The sequence below is a fragment of the Anabrus simplex genome, chromosome 7 (assembly GCF_040414725.1).
Source record: "Anabrus simplex isolate iqAnaSimp1 chromosome 7, ASM4041472v1, whole genome shotgun sequence".
Taxonomy (NCBI): Eukaryota; Metazoa; Arthropoda; class Insecta; order Orthoptera; family Tettigoniidae; genus Anabrus; species Anabrus simplex.
This window is the reverse complement of record NC_090271.1, coordinates 146,126,005-146,148,203: the sequence shown is the minus strand read 5'-3', so window position 1 is coordinate 146,148,203 and position 22,199 is coordinate 146,126,005. Positions and strand designations below refer to the sequence as shown.

The following is a 22,199-nucleotide window of genomic DNA, read 5'->3' as shown; positions in this document are numbered from 1 at the left end:
TGTGCACGTTCAGCAACACTTGCTCTTGACCTTTCATTTTTGTATTATGCAATTAGTTAATATGAATTTCTACTCAGTCGAGACTTGTACAGTACTTCTGCCTATACAGTAGTGTATTTGACAATGGTTCGAGTGGGCAAGGTTGATATTTCAACCTATGTCTAAGATGATTGTAGCCTTCTGCTGATAGACTATGAGTCATTCAGCTGCGGTTGTGTTACGGCGATAACGGTTGCGTAGCAGAAAACGAAGGAACGAGATAAGATAAAGAACGTAAATGTGTAGGTTATGAAATAGTGACAGTTCACATTCATGAGCTGCTTGAAATACCGGTATGTATTTCCGTTTTTCTTTACTCCCCCCCCAATTAAATTTTCTCTCCTTATCTTCACTCAACAATCCCTTAGTCAGTTTTCAACTGGTGCGCCGTGGCACCTTGGGGGGACTTGAATGACCTCCGGGGGCGCGATGGAGTTTACTGTATTAGCGATGAAGAAAACAGCTGTGTCAACTTACAAAGAAAACTGAAGGTGTACTTTATTCATAATTTTTTTTTATAATTATCCTTTCATTTTTGTTTTAGATTTTCAAAATTATTAGAAAGAGAACACCATTAACCTTTCGGTTTTTCTATAACTTACGAAATGTTTTTCATACTGGAACTCCTGTGCACGAGTTTATTTCTTTTATATTTGTTAGCATATTTTTCACAGATTCTTAGAGTAAATATCAAAATATCGATGTTTTTTTTACTGAATAGCCCACAGGCGAGTCGCGGAAAAAAAATGTTGTTCAGGGGAGCCATGGGCTGAAGAAGGTTGAAAACTACTACCGTAGTGTCTTCGTATGATGGACTAGAGCAGCGATGGCAAACTTTTTCCGACTAGCCTGTGAATTAAGGTTTTTGTTACTTTTTTTACTGTTTTGTGTGCCACCGGTTATTTTCCTTTAAAATCATCATGGAACCTCCTCATTTGATTTTATGTAAGTATTAGATTGCAATGGTTCTTGGTGTGGGTTACTGTAGTCACGTCCTAGTTCGTGAACCATAGGCAACGGCTGACTGGCCTAGTAAGTGGTCCTACCGAGCTCGATAGTTGCAGTCGCTTAAGTGCGGCCAGTATCCAGTATTCGGGAGATAGTAGGTTCGAACCCACTGTCGGCAGCCCTGAAAATGGTTTTCCGTGGTTTCCCATTTTCACACCAGGCAAATGCTGGGGCTGTACCTTAATTAAGGCCACGCCCGCTTCCTTCCCACTCCTTGCCCTTCCCTGTCCCTTTGTCGCTATAAGACCTATCTGTGTCGGTGCGACGTAAAGCAAAAAAAAAAAAAAAAAAAAAAAAAGTAAGTGGTCCTAAGAGTCGGGATACCAGTTGCATGGAATGGGAGTGGGCATCTTAGACATACTGTATTCTGAGTCATGGCCCTCCTTGTGCTCAGGCGGCTAGGACTATACAATCCACCGGTGGTTCCTAACACGTTACAGGAGAGATCCTGACTTGGACTATGTGTAAGTAGGGTAGCATCCTGCTTCATGAATTTACCGAGCTCAGAACATTTTAAGCAGGCCTCGGACCTATGGAAGTAACGGAGTCCCACTCCCATTTGACAGGTGAGGGACTCCTTGGAGACAACTTGGCGAACGAAATGGTGCTATCAATATTGATGAGTCTTATGGAAGAAAGAAAGTAGAACTGGCTGAGTCAGTAAAGAGGATGCAACCGTATGTGCTAGGAGTAAGTGATATTCGGATAAGGGGAGATAACAAGGAAGAGATAGGAGATTATAAATTGTACTTGACGGGTGTTAAAAGGAAGGGGCAGAGTCTGGAGTAGGGCTTTTCATCAGAAATACTACTGCACACAACATACTTTCTGTTAGGCACGCAAATGGACGAATGATGTGGGTAGATTTGACAGTTGGAAGAATTTGGGACGAGAATTGTCTCAGTGTATTCACCCTGTGAGGGTGCAGATGAGGATGAAGTTCACAAGTTTTATGAAGTATTGAGTGTGATCGTAGTCAGGGTCAACAGCAAGGATAGGATAGTGCCAATGGGCTATTTCAATGCGAGAGTTGGAAATAGAACTGAAGGATGCGAAAGGTGATTGGTAAATGTGGGGAAGATATGGAAGGTAATAGGAATGGGAAGCGTTTGCTGGACTTCTGTGCTTGTATGAGTTTAGCAGTTACGAATATATTCTGCGAGTATAAGGGTATTCACCGCTACACATGGCAGGGTTAGGGCAACCAGATCCATAATAGACTATATCTTAACTGACTTCGATATCAGGAAATCTGCTAGGAATGTACGTGTTTTCTAGGCCTAGGACAGAGAAAGTGAAATATGCCTGCAAACGAATAGGGGTAGAAAACCTCCAGGAGGAGGAAATTAGAAGAAGTACATGGGTATGATTAGTGAGAAGTTCCGAACAGTGGACAGTAAGCAGGTTCAGGATATAGAAAGATGATGGGGTGACGAACAGGGATGCTTTAGTATAAACAGCAAGGGAATGCCTAGGAACAACTGTGTGTAAAGGTGGGAAAAGCGAACATCTTGGTGGAATGAAGAAGTGAGAGCAGGTTGTAACGTAAAAAGAAGGCTTATCAGAAATGAGAAATGGCTCCAAACAAGAGTTGATGCAGACAGGGAATTGTACATAGATGGAAGAAACAGAGCGAAACAAATAGTAGTTGAATCTAAAAAGAAGTCGCAGGAAGATTTTGGTAATAACCTGAAAAGGGTAGGTCAAGCAGCAAGGGAACTTTTGTGGATAGTAATAAATAATCTTAGGAAGGAAGGGAGGGACAAAGGAAATGAAGTGTTTTGGGTAATGCAGGTGAACTCTTAATAGATCACAGGGAATCACTGCACAGGTGGAGGGAATATTTTGAAACTCTTTCCAACGTAAGATGAAATCTTCCTGGTTGTGTGGCGATCACCCGAGCTCTTGGGGAGCAGGAAAGATGATGGTGGTGAAATTACGCTTGAGGAAGTGGAAAAGGGGGTAAATAAACTCCAATGTCATGAATCAGCAGGAATAGATGAAATTTGATCTGAAATGGTGAAGTATAAGGGATGAAATGTCTTCATAGATTAATATTAACATGGAGTATTGGTAAGGTACCTTCAGATTGGACAACAGCAGTAATTGCACCTATCTATAAGCTATTTACTTTACGTCGCACCGACACAGATAGGTCTTATGGGGACGATCGGACAGGAAAGGCCTAGGAATGGGAAGGAAGCGGCACTGGCCTTAATTAAAGTACAGCCCCAGCGTTTGCCTGGTGTGAAAATGGGAAAATACGGAAAACCATCTTCAGGGCTGCCCCGACAGTGGAGTTGGAACCCACTATCTCCCGGATGCAGCTCACAGCTGCGCGCCCCTAACCGCACGGCCAACTCGCCCGGTATCTATAAGGAAGGAAACAGGATTACAACAGCCATCGAGGTATCTCATTGATTAGTTTGTCACGACCGCGTGTCGTCATATTCACGTGGATTGCCCTTCCTGACGACAACTCTATATGGGGGGATGTAATCACTATTGCTTGTTTCTGTGGTGGTTGGAAGTGTAATGCGTTGTCTGAATATGACGTGAGAAGTATTGGGACAGCATAAATACCCAGTCGCCGAGCCAGAAGAATTAATCAGACGCTGACCCGATGGAGTATCGAACCCGGGACTCTCTGAACCGAAGGCCTCAACGCTGAACATTCAGCCAATGAGTCGGACTACATTTAGAGCAAATGAGTAGTGATATTTTGAGTTGATGAACATCGTCTTTATATATTTTCATTATATTCACGATCGTGCCTGGGGCTAGCGAGGCTGTCTTTTAATTGGAGGCTCCGGGTTCTAATTCCGGCCACATCAGAGATGTTTACCTGAATCTTACGTGAGAAGAATCTAGGAGATATGTATGGGTGAGTTAGCGAACCTGGTCTAGACAGCCAAAAATAACGGCCAAGAGGAAACTTCGCGCAAACCACGCGTCTGCAGGCCTTCGCCGTAAGCAGCGGTCGCTTGGTAGGCCAAGGCATATCATACCTTAGAGACAAGGATTTGTTTAGTTTCATGATTGTGTAGTTATATAATTATACATATAAGCTGAATCTCGTGCAAAGCCATTGTGCTTAACTGGAAACAAGTTCTAAATTTAGGCACGAGAGAATGGTAAAAATGTATAATTTAGGTTTACATGTTGTTTTAATCTTCTGTGTGTGGGAAGGGGACGGACCTCATCATAAACAACAGATAACAGCATGAAGAGATGTCAAGGCATGCTTTTAATGAAATTAAAACTCGTTGAAATAATCGGTCATCTTTTTCCTAGTACAAGTGCTATGTATTCTGTTGGAGTAGAGAAGTGTTAACTTCACTTGAAAATGTTTTTAGTTTTGGATGGATTAAGAACAATTTAAACACAGGATGTTCCCAAAAACGTGGGAGGTAATAAGGGCGTGAATACTACACCATGAAATAACACAAAACGTCCTAGTGAACATACGACCTATGCCTGTTTATGTTCGATGATGTCTTTTGTTTTTTCTATGGCTAAAATAACATATACGGTTTTCTCATTCATAACGTCATGCACGATTCTCAACAACAGTTGAAAATATGTTGTTCAGGAGCCGAAAATGCCATCAGATTTGTGAGAAGGTTTGAACACTTCTTGAACACAAACTTGGCTACAGCTACTCGAAGTAGGACATATCAGGTAGGGCTATAAAGCCTACCATTAATCCCTGTACAAATTTGGAATGTCTGTAGTTCGTAACCGATTGAACATAGGACATGTGTTCCTAGGGTCGTTTTGTGTTGTTTTGAGGTGTACTACTACGTCCCGATTTCTTCGCACATTTCTGGAAACAACCTGTGCAATAGACGTCAAAGTGATCGTTTTCCTACCCACAGTTTGAGTTGAGTGTCTACGTTTAGCGCACGAGTTAGGTTCGATGTCAAGCGATCGTTTTTTCTACCTACAGTTTGAGTTGAGGGTCTGTACGTTTAGCGAGCGTGTTAGGTTCGACGTTCGACGTCAAGCTATCGGTTTTTCTACCTACATTTTGAGTTGAGTGTCTACGTTTAGCGAGCGAGTTAGGTTCGATGTCAAGCGATCGGTTTTCCTACCCACAGTTTGAGTTGAGTGTCTACGTTTAGCGAGCGAGTTAGGTTGGACGTCAAGCGATCGGTTTTTCTACCTACATTCTGAGTTGAGTGTCTACGTTTAGCGAGCGAGTTAGGTTCGAAGTCAAGCGATCGGTTTTCCTACCCACAGTTTGAGCTGAGTGTCTACGTTTAGCGAGCGAGTTAGGTTCGACGTCAAGCGATCGGGTTTCCTACCTACATTCTGAGTTGAGGGTCTGTACGTTTAGCGAGCGGGTGTTAGGTTCGCGGCACGGATCGTGTAGCTTTAAGCTTGCCTTTGAGACGTGACTTATTTCCTTTAACTCCTTACGCGGAACACAGAGCTGCAACAAACGAGCACCACCTTGCTCTGTTCTTACAAGAGAAGTGTCACTTACTTCATGCCTAAACTGCTGCCTCTATGGATCAGTGGTAGAGTATCGGCCTCCATTTCCCACAATAGCGGGAAAAAAGTCAATTCGACACTCCGTGTTGTACGATATCGGATGCAAAAAAAAAAAATCTTTAGTGACACATTTGATATTTACTCGACAAAATTAATTAAAAAACTCAGCCGTAGACGCCCAATAGAGATTCGGTTTTTTGCTCTGCCATCTAGTAGGCCTACAGTAAAACGGAACGTCGGAATTGACGAGCAGACAGCCAGATGGCGTCAAATTAAAACGTCTGCACACGGTAGCTGAGGCCGTACCATGCCGGAACTTCAACTGCTAAGAGGAAATTACATACAAAAACATTAGCTGCTTGTTTCCACTGGCATGTTCCAAAATAAACCCCTCAATTGCGCATATTAGCAATAGGAAAGTGTTACTAGTCGCCCTGGCCTTAGAGTACGCGTTACCTACTAGGTGGCCCGCCCCTCTTCCTCAGGGTGGGGAATGGAAACATTTTATGATGATGATATACTAGTCGCTACAGGTTGGACTGTACAGTCCTCGCTGTTGGATAGCCAGAAGTGGAGCGGCGAGGCGAAAACCATGAGATATGGTCCATACTGCCCGCCAGTGAAGCAGGATGTCCAGCTTCGGCGCGTTACCACCACATTGCGTAGGATTCTAGCTTCGATTTCGGGGCCTTGGAGTGGAAACAGGTAGCTATTCTTTTGCATGTGGCCTTCTAGTAGCACGTCGGTTATATCACCAATATTTGAAGGTAGGTTTTTGCATGACTGATGTGACACTTCCCTTGTTAGCTAGGACTGTTCTGTTGACGGACACCCCACCGCCGCTTCTATTATCTGCCGCCATGTCATCATCGGCCTGCCTTTCCTATTCTTTCTATGGAGGCTATTGTCCTCGCTTTAAGGAAGATATTGAAAGAGGGTGATTACGACAGATAAATATGTCGACTCTGAGATTTCTGGTAAGAGTGCAAAATTATTGCTTCGTTGTCCTACGAAACGATATATACGGTTTTCCAAAAATTCTTTTACGACATTTATTGTACATAGAGTGAATGTTAGGAATTCTATGACAAATACTACATTTTCAACAATAATACATTTTTTAATCACTTCTAAATTTTGGAATGCTTTAATATCGTGCAACCTGTGTGGTGACAATGAGTTTTTTTTTAAGGACGGTATTTTAATATCATTGCAAGGTGTGGGATGTTATAAGTAGAGCCCGGATTTTTAGGCAGAAACAGGTTAGAATTTTTATTGTTTATTCAGAAATCTGCCTCCCAATGGAGGTAGCCTTTAAGGACTCAGTATACCCACATGACAATTATAATTACAATATTGAAATATAATAATACGATATAAAATTTCAAACAAGATGGTGATTCAGAATTTGAAAAATCTTCTTTAATACTACGGTGACTATCTCATCTCGTACGGAAGTTGGAATGTGGTATTTTTTAAGAAATTCCTCAAAATGATGAGGTATATATGGCACCTCGTGCTCCTATCAGACCTACTACATCAACGCATTTGAGCTTACACATGTCTTTGAAATAATTAACGGTAGGTTCATAGATAGCTTTCTTTTCTTTATCCATCTCTTCAGATTGTTGAAGACCAACTTCGAATCGGTCAGAAGGGTCAATTATTACGCCATGCCTCGAGGTGTTAGAATATACAATGATATGAACTCTTCTAGTAGACCCATCTGAGGAAACGCATGGAATTTCTTCGTGCATTTGTCACCCTTTCTGTCGCAAATCAATGGGCCGATGCATAAGTTCGTGGGGTTCTTATGCTTTTTATTTTATTTTACTGTCACGCACTGTCAATCACAATCACAATAACTCAATGATGTATTCACCTCCACTCTCTATGACCTTCTGCCAACGTTCACGTAGCAGTTGAATGTCTCGCCTGTAGAACTGTTTTGAATTTGGCTGGAAGAAATTTGCTAGCCATTGGTCAAGAGAAGCTTCGTCAGGAAGCACTTGCCTCTGAATGTGGTTAGAAGGAGAGCGAAAAAGATGGAAATCTGAGGGGGAAAGGTCAGGGCAATACGGAGGTTGAGGAAGAGGTTCCCAGCCAAGTTTAGCAATCACACCTTTGGTCAATTGCGCTATATGCGAACGAGCGTTATCATGGAGCAATAAGTCTGGTTGTTGTCTTTGTCAATAGCAACGGCAAGCCGTCTTAGCTGGTCACTATACACAGCAGAGGTAATCGTTACGATTTTCGGAAGAAGTTCATGGTGAAAAATGCCATCTTTGTTCCACCAAACACACAACATGATTTTCTGTGGATGGGAACTATCCTTGGCACGGGGAGTTGCTTTTTTTTGATGGGCCTGGGCATCTTTCTCCTCTTCTTCATGTTGACATTCAGGCACCATTTCTCGTCACCGGTGGCAATGTTCGAAAGGAATGCTTCGTGCCTTTCACAAGCCAACCGCCGGGCAAGGAATGACGAACAGATGTTTACTCGTTGATTTTTGTTACGGTCACTTAGCACATGTGGTAGCCATATATCCAATTTGTGTACCTTACCCATCGAATGCAAATTGCGTACAATAGTAGACTGATCACATTCAAAATCACATTTCCCGCGTTGCATGACGATGATTCTCATGAAGCAACTCACTCAAGCGATTTTCTTCAAAATCTGAAGGTCTTCCAGAATGTGGATCATTAGACAAGTCAAACCATCCTGCTCGAAAGCGGGAAAACAATTTTTGTGCTGTTCTTTCAGCAATTGCTTCATTCCCGTACACTTCACAAATTGTTCTCGCAACTCCTGTTGCACTGGATCCTCGTTTAAACTCAAAAGAGTTCAAGAATTACGCTGTATTGGCTTGATCAATAGCAACATAAAGAAGAGAGACCAGGATGCAACATGGTGGTGGATGGGAAGAGATAAAAAGAAATAGAATAACATGCAGGGGAACTACTATATCTGCCTCAACCATGCTGCATTTGGATAAGAGGAAATTATTACATTGGTGATGAAGTGTCGTGAATGTATAGGCCTATACTTTTTTTTACAATTTATTTACAAAATGCTACGGGCGTCTCTAAAACTCTCAAAAGGAAGAACTAGGATATTGATATATAGATTATTTTCTTTCATTAAGGAGATACGCATGTTACAATGTTGTAACAATTCTTCCCATGCAGCTGGAATTAATCCGAGGCCTCTCACATTCTTGTTACAATACAGCATACTATTGGGAATATCAGCAGGCAAAAATAACATTTCTTCGACAGAGCTTCGAATCGACTTATCAACGTCCTTCAAGAACAATTGTGACAGTTGATGTAATCAAATGGCGCTATTTGCACAACGGTTATAGTATGAGTTTTGCATAAACATTAGGGATATGGCCCATCAGAACCCGTACAATTTATGTTACTCTTGCTACATTACAGAAGACCGGGCTAGACGACACCTCCTAGTAAATAAATTAGTTTGCACTCTAACCTATTACAGCCTAAACATTCATGGTCTACATGTTCGAATCCCGGTCAATGTAACCGGCATTTTTGAAATTGTAATTCACGTCTCTGTGGTTTTATTCCAGATTCTTATTCTGTGTGAGAAAATTTGTGGCATTCAGTTAACAGCCATTAATGTTTTGGAAACTTAGAATGATTTCTCTTTTTTTCAGGTCAGAAAATAAGGCTGCAGTAAAAACGTATCGAGAACTTCGTCAGCGACACAGAGTGGTAAGTTCTCATCTCCCTGGTGTGGAAATAAAATATACGTTTTTGTTATATTTTTCGGTATGCACATGTACAAACGGAGTGATCCGTGAGCTCCTTATATTTAAGGGAGGTACGCAACTCATCTATTTAACACTGCTTGTCCTTGAGGGCGGTATTGTTCTGCTTCATAGTACCACTGCCTTCGTGAAGTACAGGCCGTACTGTAGCAAGCGCGGAAAGCAATCAACTTATCATTAGGGGGGAAGTTTAGCACGTGAGTTAGTTGAGTTACATGTGAATTCTTCGCTGTTTTATTGAAATTTTTAACGTTGGCCGCATGTTTACTCAGATATATATCAGACTGAGTCGCTATCGACTGCATTGTTAAGTGAAAAGTCCTCAATTAGTGAAGAAAACTTAGTGTGAGCGTGTATTAATGTGAGGCCATAGGTTAAGGATATCGCTCTGCCGTGTTTTAATTTTGAAGTTTATTTGTGTAATGTTATATCCCTAGTGTAAAATGAATTGAGTTAGTGCATTCAGCTTTTTATTCTCAACCACGATGTCTATATAATTGAATTAAGGTTGTCAGTGAGAGAAATCACCATACTGAGAGTTGCTGTGTGCCTGGCTGCAAAGCAAATCATAAACGAGGAGAGTACACTCCAGTATTTGTGTTTACTTCTGATAAAGAAAGAGTTAGGTTATAGAAAAAGGCTATTCCTAGGGAGAGATTAATAGTTAATCACCACACAGTTGTGTGTATCAATCAATTTCCTGAAGACTAAATCCTGAGGGAAATACGAGTGTTTCGTCCAGATGGTGAGTTAAAATTCCTTATTATGTCAAAAACATGGGTAACAGATATATTTTTATGTAATTAGACTTACGGCTTATTTGAATTCGGTGTATCTGAAAATGCAAGTCAAGTTTATGCATTTTACCGCTTTAGATAGAAATGTATTGTAAAATAACACTGCTGAGATTTTTCCTATCAAATTTCATATCATAGGCAATGGAACAGGGTTATTACGTGAAAATTGAATATGAAAATAATTGTATAGGCATTATTTGCTGTTTAAAATTTGCATTTTTAAACCAATAACTGAATTTCATGACTTTGACAGTAAATGTTTTGTTATTGTTGGAGATTAGCTTACTCATAATCTTTCTTGTAGGTACAGAATTGCTGGTACGGAAATAATTTACATTTGTAGTATATTTGTTTGATAACTGGTTGCTTGTTTTCTATTAGTTTGTATGATGTGAATGTTCCAATTGACTAGAAAATGGATAGAAATTCAAATAGCAAGAATATATCTCAGAGTGTTAACCTGTACTCACGGAAACGAACGGATATACGCGAGAAACAGAACGTTACGGAGAAGGATATGCACTGTATGTTAAAACTAACAAATATTTATGAATAGTTTGTGGTTTTAGTACCTACATGCTACCAACGTAAGACGAGCCACCCTTGCCCAGGATTATATATCGTGAGGTTTTTAGTGCCGGGAGTGCCTGAGGACACGTTGTTCATGTTTGACGCCCATGGGTGACCTATGCGTGTGGATGTGGGATTATGATAATCAAGTAGGGAGAGGGTGAAATCCCGTATCAGCACGTAACCACCTCTTGTCGAATAACACCAAGGGGTCTGCTCAAGGCTTTACGTCCCCATCCGACGGACGAATCATCATCAACAGTGTCATATGCCCTCACTTCTTATGAACACTGGAGAGTGGTTCGGAATTGAATCCAGGCTTTTGGCACGCAATCCAGTGATTTGACATTGTAAACTACCACCCCTCCTACCCTGCATGGTGATTTATTTTCACCAACGAGACTCGAACCGCCTATCCACTGTGTCAGACCATAGCTACTTAACGTCTTAACGATCCTGGCCACCAGACGGGCTCTTGTACATGAATTACGAGTATATGCAATCTTCGCGCCAAGACGAAGGGGCCATTGCACTGACATACTGTTTATTGTGCGTTGTCATACAAGTACCACTATAACAATCAAGAAATTGGGGAGTGATCTGTTGAAGTAGATCTTAAATGAACACTGTTAAACAGGAATCAAAAATATAACCCGGAAATTACAGACATGATATAGGCTTTTGGGCTTATGCCGTGTCAAGAAAATAAGGTGAAATTCTTTATGTTTCGCAGAGAACTTTGCTCTGCGTCATCAGAAGAAAATCTCGACTGTCCACGAGAAAGGCTTCTCAGACAATGAGCTTTAAATTTAGACGTTATAATAGACGATAGGATAGAAAAGGCCTAGGACTGGGAAGGAAGCGATCGTAGTCTCCAGTAAGGTACAGCCCGAGCATTTGCCTGACGCGAAAATGGGAAATCACGGAAAATATCTTTACGGTTGCCGGCTGTGGAGTTCGAACTCACTATCTCCAGAATTCAATCTCACAGCTACCTGCTGCAAAACGTATTGCCAATTCGCTTGGTTTTCCTGAAAGTACACGTTAACGTTCTTTTTATTTAAAAAATCCTATTATGAAATCGTTACTTTTCATTTGTTAATTCCTATCATCACTACGTAATAGACGCCAACACTGAATAATAAAATAACGTTTGGTGCATTATAAGGTTTCAGGTAACGTCGCAGATGTCAAACGCAGATTCAATGGGCAGCATGTCAGTTAACTTGTATTATCATGTCGGCTGCAGGACTGTGCCTTTGTCACTTTGAACATTGTTCGTTATCTTGTAAAGGAAGAGTTTCTCTTTCATAAGTCAGAGTAATCAGGTGCGTGTTTCTTACTCAGAACTCAATAATGATGGATTTAATCTCCGATCTTTCCACCATGTCGCAATAAAGTTCATTAATTTAAGTCACCAAAATTGTAACTTTCCATATTTTAATGTTACTCATTAATGCAGCAAGACTAGTATGGATTAACTACTACCAAGGAAGTGTTTCAAATAACACTTCTAAAATTTCACCAGACGTTGGAGCTATCTCTAGCAGAATGTTACGTCTTCCTTGAGAGTTTTAGAGACGCCCGTAGCATTTTGTAAATAAACTGTAAGGAAAGTATATGCATTCACGACACTTCATCATCAATGTAATAATTTCCTCTTATCCAAATGCAGCATGGTTGAGGCAGATATAGTAGTTCCCCTGCATGTTATTCTATTTCTTTTTATCTCTTCTCATCCACCATCATGTTCCATCCTGGTCTCTCTTCTTTATGTTGCTATTGATCAAGCCAATGCAGCGTAATCCTTGAACTCTCTTTCCCTTCATTTGTAGCTTCATTATTGTTTAATTAGTATTCATTTAAGCGTTTAGTGTGTATAATCTATCTCAGACTGTTTTCTCAATTTTTAGTTAACTTTTCCACCTATAAAAATCTTTGGTACTACCATTGAAAAGCACATTCCAGTGGCCTTCAAACGCTTGAAGTGGATACACATTGTTACTGCTTTATCGGAAGGTTTAGCACTTGTAAAACGACTCGTACTTTTCCAGATGCCACGAAATCAAGTCTCATAATGAGAGTTTTCTTGGACTCAAGATTTCCTACTCCGTATGTTATGTATTCTTTAATCCATAATATGACATCACAGCCTTTAAGAGGCCACGCCCTGTATTGACATCAATAAGTCTAACATACGTGAGGGCAAATAATATATTCCATCCTTATGGATTACATTTACAGATATGCCAACTTCCCCGGTTTAAGCGGGAGACTCCCTATTTTTGTTCCTTTCTCCCTCTCTACTGATCGCATAGACTTATATCCCGATTTTAGAGCAGATTTAGTATTCCTGTATTTTTTTTAAATCCCAGGTTTTTCCTCGTTTTTTAAGTAAGTGGAGAGAATTGGACACTGACAAGACATATGCAATTAGGTGGTGGTGTTCTGAAATATGACAGAATCTCCAACATAATACTTTTTATTTTATCATTTTCATATAGCAATGCCGACTGTGAGACTATTCTTTTAGCATATTTACAAGGAAAAAACGCGATTCAGATCAGACCTTCCCGCAAAAAAAAAAAAGTATTTTGGAAAACATAATCCTTAAAACCCGTTCAAGAAAGCCAGTGCTTTTGGCATAAATCTAGTTTAGAAATTTATGAAGAAGGCCTAAGGCAGTTACAATGAAGAGTCATGTATTCTAAAGCTCAAATACGTGCAGTATTTCAGTATCTATAATTTAATTAATAAGATAAATGGCATAAATGAGTGGTATAATGTGCTAAATATTCTTCAAAGTTACGTCATCAATGATGTTTCGTAACATGTCGGGATACAGCGCAAAAAGTCGTGATTTCTGACTTTTGAAAGTTGGCACGTCTGTATTTACCACTTACTACGTTTTGTGCTCGTCGTGCTGATACTTTCAAATTATGTGTAATTTAACTTAAAAATCTCAATTGCCGGGCTGAGTGATTCAGACGGTTGAGGCGCTGGCCTTCTGACCCCAACTTTGCTGGTTCGATCCTGGCACAGTCCGGTGTTATTTGAAGGTGCTTAAATACGTCAGCCTCGTGTCAGTAGATTTACTTCAGAAGTAGTTAGTCGGATGTAAATGCAATAACATTATTAAAATCTAAAATGCATTTAAAATCCATATACATACAGTATTTTACAAGTTGCTTTACGTCACATCAACACAGATATGTCTTATGTGGATGATGAGATAGGAAAGGGCTATGAGTGGGAAGGAAGCGGCCGTGGGCTTAATTAAGGAACAGCCTCAGCACCTGCCTGGTGTAAAAATGTTGAAACAACGGAAAACCATCTTCGGGAATGCCGACAGTGGGGTTCGAACCCACTGTCTTCCGAATGCAAACTCACATCTGCGCGCCCTTAACCGCACTGCCTCTAAAATTCATAAAATTTATTACGACTGATATAATTTCTAATAGCATCTAACTTTGTAAGATTTCTTGAAGATATATATTAGCTCTTTATTAACTATCCTAAAAAATAAGTCTCGACAAACATTTCTAGCTGGTTCGAGTGACTAGATGGTAGTGCGCAAGTTTTACTGATGGCGGCTTAATCTTCATTGTCACCGAAAACTGTATAAGTGCCGAAGCTAGTGACACAAAATCAGTAACATTATCTTATTAAATATTTCCATTGATAAAGTGTAAGTGATCAGACAGCAGGAACTGGTGCCTAAGTCATTCCCTTTGTCGGGGATGACGTGTGATCCTTTCAATTTTGCTAAATTTTAGTTCCAACTTCACTGTTCATGGGTTGACCCATGATCGATTCCCTGTTCCCCACGAATTTAAGATTACTTGCAGAGATTGTAGAGGGATGCAGTGGGCTAACATTTCATTCTCGACCATCCCAGGAGTAGTTTTTTGTGGTTCTCGCTAGACGATGTCTGGGATGAAACCTACAGTAGCGCATAGGCCACGGCCGCTGCTTGTTGGCACACACAGTACCTGCGTGAGGTCGATGACAAAGATACCCGAGTTCCTAACAATAATGTTATTTGTTTTATGTCCCACCAACTACACTGACTGACAGAGCAAATGCAACACCAAGAAGGAGTGGTTCGAAAGGGATGAAAGTTGGGGAAAAAACAGAGACGGCACGGACGAATAATTGATGTTTATTTCAAACCGATATGCAGGTTACACAATGCGCACGGCATCGACTCAGTAGGATATAGGACCACCGCGAGCGGCGATGCACGCAGAAACACGTCGAGGTACAGAGTCAATAAGAGTGCGGATGGTGTCCTGAGGGATGGTTCTCCATTCTCTGTCAACCATTTGCCACAGTTGGTCGTCCGTACGAGGCTGGGGCAGAGTTTGCAAACGGCGTCCAATGAGATCCCACACGTGTTCGATTGGTGAGAGATCCGGAGAGTACGCTGGCCACGGAAGCATCTGTACACCTCGTAGAGCCTGTTGGGAAATGCGAGCAGTGTGTGGGCGGGCATTATCCTGCTGAAACAGAGCATTGGGCAGCCCCTGAAGGTACGGGAGTGCCACCGGCCGCAGCACATGCTGCACGTAGCGGTGGGCATTTAACGTGCCTTGAATACGCACTAGAGGTGACGTGGAATCATACGCAATAGCGCCCCAAACCATGATGCCGCGTTGTCTAGCGGTAGGGCGCTCCACAGTTACTGCCGGATTTGACCTTTCTCCACGCCGACGCCACACTCGTCTGCGGTGACTATCACTGACAGAACAGAAGCGTGACTCATCGGAGAACACGACGTTCCGCCATTCCCTCATCCAAGTCGCTCTAGCCCGGCACCATGCCAGGCGTGCACGTCTATGCTGTGGAGTCAATGGTAGTCTTCTGAGCGGACGCCGGGAGTGCAGGCCTCCTTCAACCAATCGACGGGAAATTGTTCTGGTCTTCTGGTCGATATTGGAACAGCCAGGGTGTCTTGCACATGCTGAAGAATGGCGGTTGACGTGGCGTGCAGGGCTGCCACCGCTTGGCGGCGGATGCGCCGATCCTCGCGTGCTGACGTCACTCGGGCTGCGCCTGGACCCCTCGTACGTGCCACATGTCCCTGCGCCAACCATCTTCGCCACAGGCGCTGCACCGTGGACACATCCCTATGGGTATCGGCTGCGATTTGACGAAGCGACCAACCTGCCCTTCTCAGCCCGATCACCATACCCCTCGTAAAGTCGTCTGTCTGCTGGAAATGCCTCCGTTGACGGCTGTCTGGCATTCTTAGCTATACACGTGTCCTGTGGCACACGACAACACGTTCTACAATGACTGTCGGCTGAGAAATCACGGTACGAAGTGGGCCATTCGCCAACGCCGTGTCCCATTTATCGTTCGCTACGTGCGCAGCACAGCGGCGCATTTCACATCATGAGCATACCTCAGTGACGTCAGTCTACCCTGCACTTGGCATAAAGTTCTGACCACTCCTTCTTGGTGTTGCATTTGCTCTGTCAGTTAGTGTACTTTGACGGTTTTGAAAGACTTGAGTCACTCAGCTCCCTTGCAACGTAGTTGCGCTGCCATCTAGTAACGATCTGTAACTCTCCTAGACGATTTCTTAGGCTGAGTTAATTTTTTCTGAGTGGTAGCAGAGCTGGCCACCAGTGGTCTTCAGTTTCTCAATATAATGTCATGGAGTCTCCGTGATAATGAATCAAGAAAAATGTAATACTTTTCCTGATTCATGTTCACATGGCTCATACAGACTTTAAAAAAGGCCTAAAGGACTTCCGAGAAGATTGCTGCCTAGCAAAACAATCTGCAGATTTTTAGAAGCGCGTTGTTAACATTACTCCATCAGTTGTATTGCTTTTTCGCTACCTGTCATATCAAAAGCTCATTTGTTCTCAGGAGGCTACGTGAAGCCCCTTTCAATTCTCAGTGGACAAGTCGGGAATTGAATCCAGAGTTTCCGGACAGGGACGAGATTCCTGCGCTATGGGACACTTTCCAATTCTTCTTCGGTTTCCAAACTTCGTCGAGCCGGGCTAAGTGGTTCACACGGCAGAGCACTGTCTTTCTGAGCCAACCCGGCTCATTCCCGTGGTATTTGAAGGTGCGAAAATACGCAAAAATCGTTTTGGGAGATTCACCATTACTTAAAATAACTCCTTTTGGGAGGAAATTCCGGCAACTCGGAGTCTTCGAAAACGATAAAATTAGTTAGTTAGTTGGACACATAGGTCTACAGTACAACTAATAAAATAATAATAATTCAAGTTTCCCCGGTGTTCAGTTACAATAGGCGGGATTACTCTATCCGTGCTCAGAGAGACGGTTGATCTGATGTTCTTTTATTATGGAATATTTCCTATTCACCGAATGAGATGGTTGAGCGGTTAGGGTCCCACGCAGCTGTGAGGTTTCATTCGGGCGATAGTGGGTTCGAATCCCACCGTCGGCAGTCCTGAAGAGGTTTCCCCGTAGTTTCTCATTTTCATTTCAGGCAAATGCTGGGGCTCTCTCTACCTTCATAAATGCCACGGTTGCTACTTTCCCCATCCCAGCTCCTTCCTTACCCTCCATCGCCGTAAACCTTCGATGCGTTAGTGCGACGTTAACCAAGGAAAAAAAAAAAAAAAGTCATCTATCCATGTCTTTCCTCATAATGTTTCAAGTTTCTAATAACTTATCATTATTTTCTGCAGGTCAATGTATTTGTTCTTCTTGAGGCTCAGCATACAGATATTGATAGTGGGAGACTACGACTGAAACAACGACTACTCTATCTTGTCAGATTTCACTTATTTCATTTGCCAGAGGCAGGTACTAGTAGACATTTTTCTTGATGTTCTCAGGAGCTGGGTTCGGAATGTCGATCAGGTATGTGGCCTTTGACACCTTGTCTGTTAGTACAATATCATGTTGATCTGTACGTATTCTGTCAGTACACTTTCTTCTTCTGATGATCATAAACCTGTTGTTAATATTACGATTACGGCTATGGAGCCAAGCTCTGAATTCGCAAGACGCGTGGGCTCGAAAAATACCGTCGGCTGCCCTGAGAATGGTTTTCCGTGGTTTCTCATTTTCACTTCCAGGTAAATGCTGAGGCAGTTACTCCTCCTGGGCCCCAGTCGATTCCTTCCCCTCCTCTCCCAATTTCATTCACCATCATTCATCTTCATTAGCTCAACTGAGGTTGGCGACAGGAAGGGCATCCGGCCCTATTAACATGCCATATAAATTCATCTCACCGCATCCAGAAACAGGGCTAAGGGGTAGAAATTTATTATTATTATTATTATTATTATTATTATTATTATTATCACTAAGGACCGCGAGATCTCGACCGTTTGTCTTCTTGCGGTCCCACCAGGTTTTTATCCTTTCGGAGTGTGCTTTCTTCCATGCATCTCAATGGACATGCTTCAGTCGAGTTGGGAATTCTTCTTGATGAACCTGTCTTAAGTTTTTTGTTTGTGTGGTGCTCGGAGTTGAATATCTGCTTCTGTGAATTCATACTTTAAAATGTCCTTATCGATCTCCAGCAACCAAGAAGGAATCATGTTGAGACTTCTGAAGTAGGATAAACGTTTACAGATTCCTTCAGTTGGCAATCTGAAGAGATGAGCGTAAAATGTTATCCTTCTTTTCCGGACCCAACGGCCGTAGCCGTGTTGAAACACCGGATCTCGTGAGATCTCGGAAGTTAAGCAACATTGGGCGTGGTCAGGATTTGGATGCTTTGCCACGCGCTGTTGGTGGTGGGTAAGGGAATGGAGGAGCGGAAAGAAACTGGCCACGCTACCGTACGTAAACTCCGGCTCAGGCACACCTCTGCGGAGGTTGCTCCGAACTCTGTAAACACCATATTTGATGCTGGGACCAAGAATTTTTCGAATAATCCTCCTTTCCTTAATTGTCACTTTTTCAAGCAGTCTATGTATTCGAAGTGTTAAGCATTCTGCTGCATATTATTATTATTATTATTATTATTATTATTATTATTATTATTATTATTATTATTATTATTATTATTATTATTCTTGACTCTTAGATCGAATGGTCATTAGCTGTCCCTTACCCTTCGTCCCGCTCTTATATTACACATCTCTAATACACCGTGACCTTTTATTTTTTCCCGTGGCAGAGATGGAAGCAGCCTTGGCTGTAAGTAAGTCGTTAGTTTGTTTTTGCGACTCACTCGACCTTAAAGGATTTGTTTGGCTTCTTGATTGCCGCTTGTTCGCGAGCGGATCCAAATGAAGAGCTCTATCGTATTGTTTGTCTGTCGTAATGATTTCCGGTACAATACGACTTTAATGTGCGTGACTCTTGATTGCTAGTGAACTTGTGTTCAAGAACTGTCGAAAGGCTGATTAAAGTGTGATATTCAGCCATTTAAAAGGCAATGCAATATTATTTTAACTTTAAAATATATTGATAATCGTTTCTTCTTTTCCACGGATATTTGCAGTGCAAGTACAACGTTCGTGCACACGGAACTTGGTTCTCCTTCTACATTTTCGGACTTTTCTCAATAAGAACGGAACGATTTGATTTCCGATCAGTAAATGTATGCTTCTGGAAAGTAGTTTAAATTTCACATAGAGGAGTCCCTGCTATATCCGCAATATTAAGGCAAAATTAGAAGTATTTTGAGAATGACTATCCAAAAATATTTATATACTGGAAAACTGTTACGTATATTTTATCCGGTTCGAGTCACTTCGGTCGAAAAAAGTTCACCATCACAATGTTGGCCGGCAGGGAAGAAGAGGTGGTGACATATAATTTCTAATCATTAGACTGCATGCCAAAATCCTGGGTTCGATTCGAAACTCTCTGAAGTGTTCATATGGAGTAAAGGCATATGATGATTTGTTCGTCGGATGGAGATGTTAAGCCTTGAGCATACCACTTGGTGCTAATCTACGGGAGTAGGCTATCTGCCTGCACCGGGTTTCGCCCTCTCCCTTCCTACTATCATACATCACATTATTCATTTCATCTCATTAATTCTTCTAATGAGTTTGATGTCGGGAAGGGCGTAAAAACTTGCTACGAAGATTCATTTTACTTCATACCCGACGGAGACAAGAGTTGGACATACATATCTGTACTTATTTTACTGGAGTTAATTCACTTGCCTGTATATTTTAATACTTCGCCTAACTCCATAGCAGTTAAGGTAATTCCGCAGCACGGCATGGCTAACTCTGAAGTAATTCGTGAATTCATTGCCAAGAGCACTGCAAATAATACTTCTTGGAAGTAGTAATGCACATTGTGGAAGTAATCGCCATAAAAAGGCCTGTCTGCTAAACAAAGTAAATAGGATAAGTACTGAAGTTTCTTGACACTACCACCAAACCGATCCACTGCACTATTTACAACTTTTACCACCAGGGTTCCTAGCAAGCCGATCAGATTTTCTCATGATTAGGTAAATCGCAGTCAAGTTATATTTTACAGGCACAGCGGCTTTATTTATAATGTAGATTAAGCCGAGCCTCCCCTATATCTGCCAGGAGGGTGGTTTGTTGATTTCACGATTTAAGTCTTGCATATTCTCTGTTTATCCTGAATATGTAATTTGTTAACTTAGATAAAAATGATTTCCTGTTACTGTTGCTAATTTTAGAGTCTTAGAGCATCATAGCCATCAGTCCTGAATATGAATCTTCTCCGATAATTTGTGCTACTGTGTTGTTTGTATTTTAGGTAGGTCTATTAACTGAAGCTAAAGTAGGGAAGGAAGTGGCCATCACTTTGAGACAAGCATTATATTAGCCTGGAGTTAAAATTGGAAAATGGTGATGGAATTTGGATCTTTGAAATCTCCCACGTACTGACCACCTTTCCTCTTAATTGGAAATATATACATATATGGCAGGATCCTTGGAAACTTGTATACATTTTTCAACTATGAATAATAAATTATTGTCGCGTTTGAATAACTCACATTTCAAATACATTTCTCACAATCTTATATCAAAGTTCAGTAACGTTCAACTTTGCTGATTTATAAAATAATACCATAAGTGACAGTTATAAAAGCAGAAGGAGACCAAGGCGATGATGGTTAGATTCAATTTTAATAATAATAATAATAATAATAATAATAATAATAATAATAATAATAATAATAATAATAATAAATTCGTGCGGCATCGCTACCCTGGTGCATCCTTTGTAAAGCAGACTCTCTGAAGAGTAACCACCAGAATCAGTCTGTCAGCTTCCGCTTCGAACGCTAGCGCTGTACCTTGCCCGGAGAGCCATCTGGTGACGAACGACCGTACCATTTCCACTTCTATTATAACGTCTAAATTCAAAGGTCATTGTTTACGAAGCCTTTCTCGTGGACAGTCGAGATTTTCTGCTGATTACGCAAAGTTCTCTGCGAAACGTAAAGAATTTCACCTTATTTTCTCGACACGGTATAAGTCTATAAGTACGGGCCGTGAGAGCATCAATGGCAACATTTTCAATCTTCTTACATGGTCCATTGGTTCATTCTTTTAGTAATATGATATCCATAACCGATGTTTTTCCTCCTTTCGTAAAATTGTATATTTGTTTCATCTAAATTTATTTTGAATTTATTTTCGTATACCCATTTTTCAAGGTCGTTTGGAGGTCCACTTTGTTCGATGACCCTATCACTATGTCGTCATCATAAAATATGAGTAAAGTTTCATCTGTTCCTCTCAGTATTTTCCCTATGTCAGCAGTAACAACGTTGGAAAGCTATTGATCTATAATTACTTATTAATATGCGTATCTTATTTTGGGAAAGGAATAATTTTAGAATATTTCCAAGCACCTGAAGGAAATGGAAGACCTAACAATCATATTGAACAATATTTCCAATAGGTACAGTAGCTGTAGTTTCTGCACACCTTGAAAGTAAACGGAGGACTTGATGACTTCGTCGGCTTAAGTTTCGTTATTACTTTTTCTCTCTCTTCGACAGTAAGTTATTCTATTCGATTGAAGCAATTCCAACTGAGCGTTTGATTTACAATTTGAACAGGACGAAGTACATGGAGCTAGTGACCGAAGATGAAGTCTTCCCGAATCTCGAACTCACCTTCCATGTTTTGGCAAGTGCTGATCAATCATTGAGAATGCCATCTGGAATTGCAAAGATGCGTTTTGGCTTCTAATTGAACTAAATAAAGATCTGATTAGTGTCTGGTCCACACTAGTTTTCTTTTGGAATAGCAGTGCCGTATCACGACCTACAATATTTACTGGTATTTCATATTCCAGGTAGATGTCTTATGTTCTTCCTTCAACACATCACGTGCGAAAAGGAGATGTGACACAGCATTATGTGGGCGAGGAAATCCTCTTCCTACGCTGGTCTGCCAACTGTTGCTTGCTGCTTCTCGGATGACGGAACTCCTTGTTTTAATATACTGTAGGCATACTGCAGACTCTTCTTGTTTGTGAGATGAATACCAGCTCAGAGGTTTGAAAACGTGAATACGCATACCCGTGGTGGCAGGTAG

General features: G+C 41.4%; 1 protein-coding gene across 3 annotated transcripts in view; it reads left to right on the top strand.

Moving 5' to 3' along the window:
* tws (protein phosphatase 2 regulatory subunit tws) overlaps window positions 1–22,199 on the top strand; it is a 905,968-nt gene that overhangs the window by 206,669 nt on the left and 677,100 nt on the right. For all 3 annotated transcript variants that reach the window (XM_067151365.2, XM_067151366.2, XM_067151367.2), the window contains exon 2: window positions 9,227–9,284. The gene's annotated coding sequence lies outside the window, so the exon portion shown is untranslated. The remainder of the gene's footprint in view (window positions 1–9,226; window positions 9,285–22,199) is intronic.